Source organism: Pangasianodon hypophthalmus, chromosome 26 (genome assembly GCF_027358585.1).
Source record: "Pangasianodon hypophthalmus isolate fPanHyp1 chromosome 26, fPanHyp1.pri, whole genome shotgun sequence".
Lineage (NCBI taxonomy): Eukaryota > Metazoa > Chordata > Actinopteri > Siluriformes > Pangasiidae > Pangasianodon > Pangasianodon hypophthalmus.
This window is the reverse complement of record NC_069735.1, coordinates 16,679,152-16,686,871: the sequence shown is the minus strand read 5'-3', so window position 1 is coordinate 16,686,871 and position 7,720 is coordinate 16,679,152.

The window sequence follows — 7,720 nt, the reverse complement described above, 5'->3', positions numbered from 1 at the left end:
TTGTAGAGGTGTGTAAATTAGCAAAGACGATGTCCGATGCAGTAGTATGCTCTGGACCCATCCCAGTGCTGCGTGGCGATGTAGATTACAGCAGGTTATGGATGTCAAGGTGGTGCTCCGAAAACAATGTGGGCTTTATAGATAATTGGAGTAGATTTGAGGGCAAGGCTGGCCTGTAAGGGGAGACAGTAGTGTCCCACTCAGGAAGGTGCTGCTCTCATTTCTTGCAGCATAGCACAAAGGCTCTCCACCCTAACTGAAGATAACAAAAATAATCCTAGATCCTTATTTAATACTGTAGCAAAATTAACCAGGAATAAGACCACAAAAGAAACATGCACACAATCATTATATAGCCGTGATGGCTTCATGAATTTTTTCAATGGCAAAATTGAAAATATCAGGCAAAAAAATCAGACTATTAATTTAAAACCATTAATTGATTAATTAACAATTAATTTAGTTTTATAACTAACCCTGTAGATAATAATATAACAATATCAGATCAACAATTAGAATGTTTTACTCCCTTTCGAGAGACCAAAATAAAATTTCACTAAATTCCTCATCAAAATCATCGACTTGTATACTAGATCCCTTACCTACATGTTTCTTCAAACAGATAGTTCCAGAAGCAATGAAACCTCTACTAAAAATAATCAATTCTTCCCTTAGCACTGGCTATGTAACTAAATCTTTTAACTAGCAGTTATTAACATCCTGATTAAAAAAATCTGACCTCAATCCCTGTCAATTGTCCAACTATAGGCCAATATCAAACCTCCCCTTTATCTCCAAGATCCTAGAAAAGGTTGTAGCACAGCAGCTATGCTCATACCTACATAGGAATAACATTAAATGTATCAGTCAGGATTTAGGCCTCATCATAGCACAGAGACAGCACTGGTTAAAGTGGTAAATGACCTACTACTGGCCTCTGATCGGGGTTGTGTCTCCTTGCTTGTGTTGCTTGACCTTAGTGCAGTTTTTAATACCATTGATCATGCTATTCTCCTTGATTATGTTGTTGGCGTTAAGGCACGGCAGGCCATCTCCTGGCTCAGGTCTTATTTGACTGATCGTTATCAGTTTGTAGATGTAAATGGTGACTTCACTATGCATACTAAGGTAAAGGTTGGTGTTCCACAAGCTTCTGTTACAGGCCCACTGCTCTTTTCTTTATATATGCTACCTATGGGTAAAATTATTTGTAAACATGGTGTTAGCTTCCACTGTTATGCTGATGACACACAGTTGTATGTTTCAGCAAACATACAACCACCCTCTTATCCACCCTGCATTGGCTCCCAATCAAATTTCACATTGATTATAAAATACAACTATTGACCTATAAAGCACTGAATGGTCTCGGACCTTAGTACCTGAGCGAACTTTTGGTCTTTTATGATCCGCCATGCCTACTTCAATCAAAAGGTGCAGGCTATTTGTTGGTACCTTTAAATAGTGTCGAGTGTACAGCTGGGGGTAGAGCTTTCTCTTACAAAGCCCCACAGTTATGGAACAGCCTTCCAATTAGTGTTCAGGGCTCAGACACAGTCTCAGTGTTTAAATCTAGTCTGAAAACATATTTGTTTAGTCAAGCCTTTTATGAATAGTTTTTTCTTAGGTGAAGGAGCAGATCTGTTCGCTCGCTGCTGCTGGGGGTGGACCCATATGGACTGCCTGAAGAACTGTTTGGATTGCTGGGGATGGCGCCACCTGGGGGCTGTGGAGATGGCATGGGGATCACATATGGGGAACTGTACTGTAATGGCTTGGGACTGCGATTGCTGTAGTGGCTTTGGGGCTGCAGTTGCCACGAGCAGCTTCGTACTCAGGACTCCATCAGTGGACAGTGGATAGATTTTAACCAGCCGGACTTCTTGCAAAAACTGTGATGAATTTATTGGTTGCACAATTGCACTATTTGTCTATATAGTACACAATAGAAGGGATTTATTTATAATCGCACTATCCGTTGCACCCAGATGAGGATGGGTTCCCTTTTGAGCCTGGTTCCTCTCAAGGTTTCTTCCTCATATCATCTCGGGGAGTTTTTCCTTGCCACCGTCGCCACTGGCTTGCTCATTAGGGATAAATTCACAGTGATAAATTCAAATATTTACAATATATTTTTGTGAATCCATTTATTTCTGTAAAGCTGCTTTGTGACAATGTCCATTGTTAAAAGCGCTATACAAATAAAATTGAATTGAATTGAATCTGGAGGGTTCACAGGCATAGAGTGTTGTGGTGAACTGGGATGTCTGCTGTCGCTCCCCCCACTCTCACGCGTTCACTTAGGTTTGTCGACGGTGGAGTGGCTGGCTGCCTTATGTTCCAGGGCGCCCTCATGTCTGTGTTAGCTTCTGGCTCTCCCTTTTAGTTATGCTGTTATAGCTAGTCTTGCCAGAGTCCCTGATTGCACTCTGCATGCAAAGTACATGGTCCTTAGCCATTACGGGACAAAGAGCATACCTAAATATCTCTCCCTCTCTCTCCTTCTCTCTCTCTCTGTCTCTCTTTGTCTCTCTCTCTCTTTCGAGCTACACATGCTACTCCTGAGATACCAGTGATCCTGACCCCTTCTGCCCCCTGGAGCTGCCTGATCCATCCTGATGCCCTACTTCTGGGTAGAGTTCTCATCGGTTGGAGATCCCTTGCTGCTGCTGGGGGTGGCCCCACATGGATGGCCTGAAGATCATTGGGATTGCTGGGGATGGTGCCGTTTGGGGACCATGGAAATGGCTTTGGACTGCGGTTCATATGGGCAGCGTAATGTGATGGCTTGGGACTGCGATTGCTATGGTGTCTGTGGGGCTCCAGTTGCTGTGAGCAGTTTTGCACTCAGATCTCCATCAGTGGACAGTGGATAGGTTCAACAAAATAGACGTCATGTGTAAACTGTAATGAATTTCCTGGTTACACAATCGCACCATTTGTCCATGTTGTACACAGTCATAGAAGGGAATTATTTATAATCGCACAATCCGGTGTCACCCAGATGAGAATAGGGTCCCTTTTGAGTCTGGTTCCTCTCAGGGTTTCTTTCTCATATCATCTCAGGGAGTTTTTCCTCACCATCATCACCTCTGGCTTCCTCAATAGGGATAAATTCATACATTTACAATTTATATCCTGAATGTATTTATTTCTGTAAAGCTGCTTTGTGGCAATGCCCATTGTTAAAAGCACTATACAAATAAAATTGAATTGGATTGAAGAGACAATGATTAGGCTCATGATTAAAAATGAGTGACTTTTAACTCATAATATAAACTTATAATTCTTAACTGGCAGTAACATTGTATTTCCATTAGTAGATTGGATTATAAATGTAGAGGTAGGTGGAGCATCTTTCAGGGAAATATTAAGGAAATCTTAAAATGTGTTTTTCTGTATCACTTTTGGTGGTAATAAGATATTAAGAACAAAATGTGAATCCTTGCCACCAGTCCATCATGAGCACTTCATTTCAGGATCCAAAGCAAAGGCTATCAGCACACTGAATGAAGTAGACGTTTCAGCCTATAGCTTTCTTCAGTGCTCACCTAACAAACAACAGTTTTGTAGTATAGTTTTTTTGTGTGTTTTTTTTGGTGTATTTCTATATTATATTTTGTGGAACTGAGCTCTATAACTAGGAGTTCCTCTTGGTCAAGCTCAGCTGGTCTCAATCTTCAATTCTGTATCTGTAAAAGGGATGAACTATTGTTTGTTAGATGAACACTGAAGAAAGCTGTGGGCTGGAACGTCTGCTCACTGATCTGTTTTAAGTCACTGATCTTTGCATTTTTTTCACTATACAAGTCTAAAATAATAAATATATATTTTGATAGACCAGTGTGGTCTGGTTTTCATTCAGTGTGCAGACAGCCTCTGCCTTGGATTTTGAACATTTTCTTGCTTCACGCATCTGAGGATATATTTATCTCATTTGAGCGCAACTATCCCCATTCTTTACACTTTAATTCAGGTCAAGATACTAGCTAGCTAACTCTGTCCTGCATTATTAATTGTTATTGCTTTGTCAGTGACATTAACATTAGCATTAGCCGTATCAGCAGTGTAGGGGCTCCTGAGCTGGAGTTGGAAGCTGCATTGTTAACCACATCTGTCAAAATAAAATATTTTCTGACATTTAGTCTTATTTTAACAGTCATATTTCTTTTTACACACATTCAAATCTCCACAGATGAGTTTGCTCAGGTGTGTTAGCTAGCTGGCTACATCACAGGGCAACTGTGACATTTATCTCACAAGCAAGTATTGCTAACATTAGCAAAAGTTAGGTAGGTACCTGATCCCAACTTACCCTCGCTCAAGGAAAATACAAATTTGGTGAGTTTCTACCAGTTTAAGATGTTAACAGTTAATGAATCACAGTTTGGGGGAAAACATATAAGTATCACAGTTTATTTTATCGAATTTGTTGATATACCACTATCCAGCGAAGCCAGAAATTGGTTTCCTAATATGGAGACTGCAACGATGAAATTCTGCTTTCAGACATTAAAGGTATCTTGCTGAGTGATGACGTCAAATGGATCTTAAAGAGCTGCACACACCTTTTTTCTTAGAATTCATTTTAAGACCGCCTGGTTATAAATATAATATTTGATTTATTTACACCTAAAATGTGTTTTAAAGACCCCATAAACATATTTGGTATATTCTGCAATGAGTATGGTGACAACAAAATCCAGTTACATTTGTCCATGGTAATGTGCTCTGTCTGCTTTTCACATAAAATCAAATATTATAGTGTATGCTGTATTGCATTAAAATATTTCACCCATTTTAGAATCAATCTAGACCATATATACATAAATTCACAGTGACAGTATAGTGATGAAGTGTGTCATACATTACTATTACTATTAATAATATTAGATTATGAATATCTTATTACTTACATTCCTAAAGGCTGAAGTCTATATAAAATATACATACACACTTGTGAATATTCAGTATTGATTAGATCTCTTGAACATTACCCTTCTTGAAAGAGTTTTATGGTTAGTTGCTATAATAAAAAAGTAAAAGAATACAGAAAATAAACGATAAAATGATGATGGCTGACATATTCTAATCTAGTGGGAAACACAAGAAATAGCAACATATCCAGTCATTTAAAAAAAAAAAAACTAGTGCCCAGATTGTAAGCTTGTAGTCATAAATTTTATTAATAAAACTGGCACTATACTGCAAATGAGAGCATAAATAAAATAATGAATATAATTATGAATATAATTATTAATGAATATAACAAACTATAACCAAACCTACCTGCATTGATCAAAAGATATTTACTAGGCCTAGCATAGTGCAGCAGGGGTGTACAAAGTATGTCCCCAGTGCCAGATGTGGCCCACAAACAGATGTTAGTTGGCCCACAGTTTATCTCTTAGAATGTACGAAAGGTGCAACACACTGCAATATTTAATCTCACCTGACGGTGGCAGCAGATCATTTTAACAATTAGCTAAAATGCAAGAACATTTTTTTCCTCTGACTACACCTGCGAATTAATTTACTGAATGATCTTTAGTCATGGCTACAGACAAAAAGCACAAAGTTGACAGTGAGAAGCTGGAAACCACTAAGTGTGGAAAAGCTTTTTGTGAATTCTTGAAAGTGTCCTTAACTAAAGTGGAGTTAAGTGTTAGAATGACAATTTATTTTAATTTAATATATTAAATTTTGTTCAGTTTTTACCCAAAATTTTATTAAAATTTTATATTATTATTATTATTATTATTGTTATTATTATTAAAGTCAATAGTAAATAGGTGAAAACCACCCAATCTGGCAATAAGTGGTGGTTGTATAGAACTACGCTGAATGTCCTTTAAAGCTAATGAAATAAACCAGAGACATCATTGCTTTATTTGTTTTTTATCTGCTTTTAATTTTTTTTTTAATTACATACAAAATTACAGAGCGCACACACAAAATACCTCCCTTCTCTCTCTTTTTCTTAATAATTCTAGTAATTTTTTCCTATACACACTAAAATAATTCAAATGCCGATACTTTATTTTTTCCCTCCATCAGAGGGGACTCTATCACAGAAATATTTGCATGACCTCAAGCTCCTGGAAATTGTCAGCCACTAGGTTAATGGATAAAGATAATTCTGTAACAGCAAAGACAAAAGGACCTGATTTTCACAGCTTCATTCATTGTCTAATCTCTCATTCATTTATAAGATTTGTTAACAGACTGTGTAATTAAAACATAGGATTCATGGGACATTTCTGCCTGAAAATAAATGCAGTGGAAGACTGATGTAATAAATGTATGTGACAGCCTTTCTCCAGAGGAAATGATGTATGAAATCTGATCACAAATGGTGACTGAAGACACACTCATAATGCCAGGTGTGAAGGGCTATGGGTCTCGACTGCCCACTTGTGATCCGATCAACCAGGATGCATATAAATGCCAGGTGTGAACAGGGCCTAAGAGAAAAAAAAAGGTGAGTTCCAAATGAATGAACTCAGGTAACATATCTAGATTCTGAGCACAAGGACCATACTCTGCTATGAAGTTACTGAAAAAATCCTCTGTTGTTTACTTGTATTAATTCGACAGCCTCTCTACCTGAAGCAGTTGAAAACATGAATTTAAATCTGAGCAGTTCAGGGTTAAGGGTCTGACTCAAAGTCACAGCACCACTGTGGTAGTGCTGGGAACTGAACAACTGAACAATTTTTCATTTGCTGACCCCAATACAATCAATAACGGACTCCTAGTGGAGAGTTCCAAATGATCAAAGGTTAAATTGACATAAGAAGCCTGCCTACCGTAAATCAGCTGATTTATGGTAACTTTGCTTGATTAACCCTTCACAAGCCAGTGCAAGAAGATCCCTCAGGCCCAGGAACAGGTCGGTACATTCCTCCCTGAAATGATAACAAATAAGAGTTATTATGCTGGATACCTGACTGGGCAAAGACCGTATGAGGTTCCTGTAAATGTTAAACAACAAATGCAGTCTTCACAGGCAAAACCAAGGGTTCAAACCAAGAGTAGATATTCAGAGCTATTAATTGTTTAAACTATTAATCTAACAGGGCACACCTGGGCAACAAGAAACACCTGTCAATCACATGTTCCAATATTTTTGATCACTTGAGAAATGGGTGGGTTTAAACAAAAGGTGCCATGTTCTAAGTTGATTAACATGTCTAGATGAAATGAATTCTTATCTATCATCTCATATTCATCTTTTGATCTCAAACTTAAATGTCTTCTGTGTATAGCAGAAACAAAAGAATTGGCCTTGCCGTTCCAATACTTTTGGAGGCAACTGTCTATAGGAAATAGTGCTTTAATAAGTAGTGTACAAACAAGGAATATATTTATAGAAACGACTGCTCTAATAAACATTTTATAAACAAAAAAAAAATATATAATTTTAGAAAAGACTGCGATGCGTGTATATATTTCTATTTTCCTATATATATTCTTTCTATGCATACATATCTTTTTTATTTCTATATTTTCCTTAATAAATAAAAACTAAACAAATATAACATGTAATCTACAATTTAATAAATAATATACAAACAGAAAAAAAGTACAGAAAATGCTGCATTAATAAATAGTTTAGAGAACTAAACTCAACCCCCTAAACCTCCTAAACCCCTGCTTCCCCTGAATATGTGGAGTGGGAGAGGTGTTTTGTGGTTATTCTCTAGAGGGGTGTGTGAGT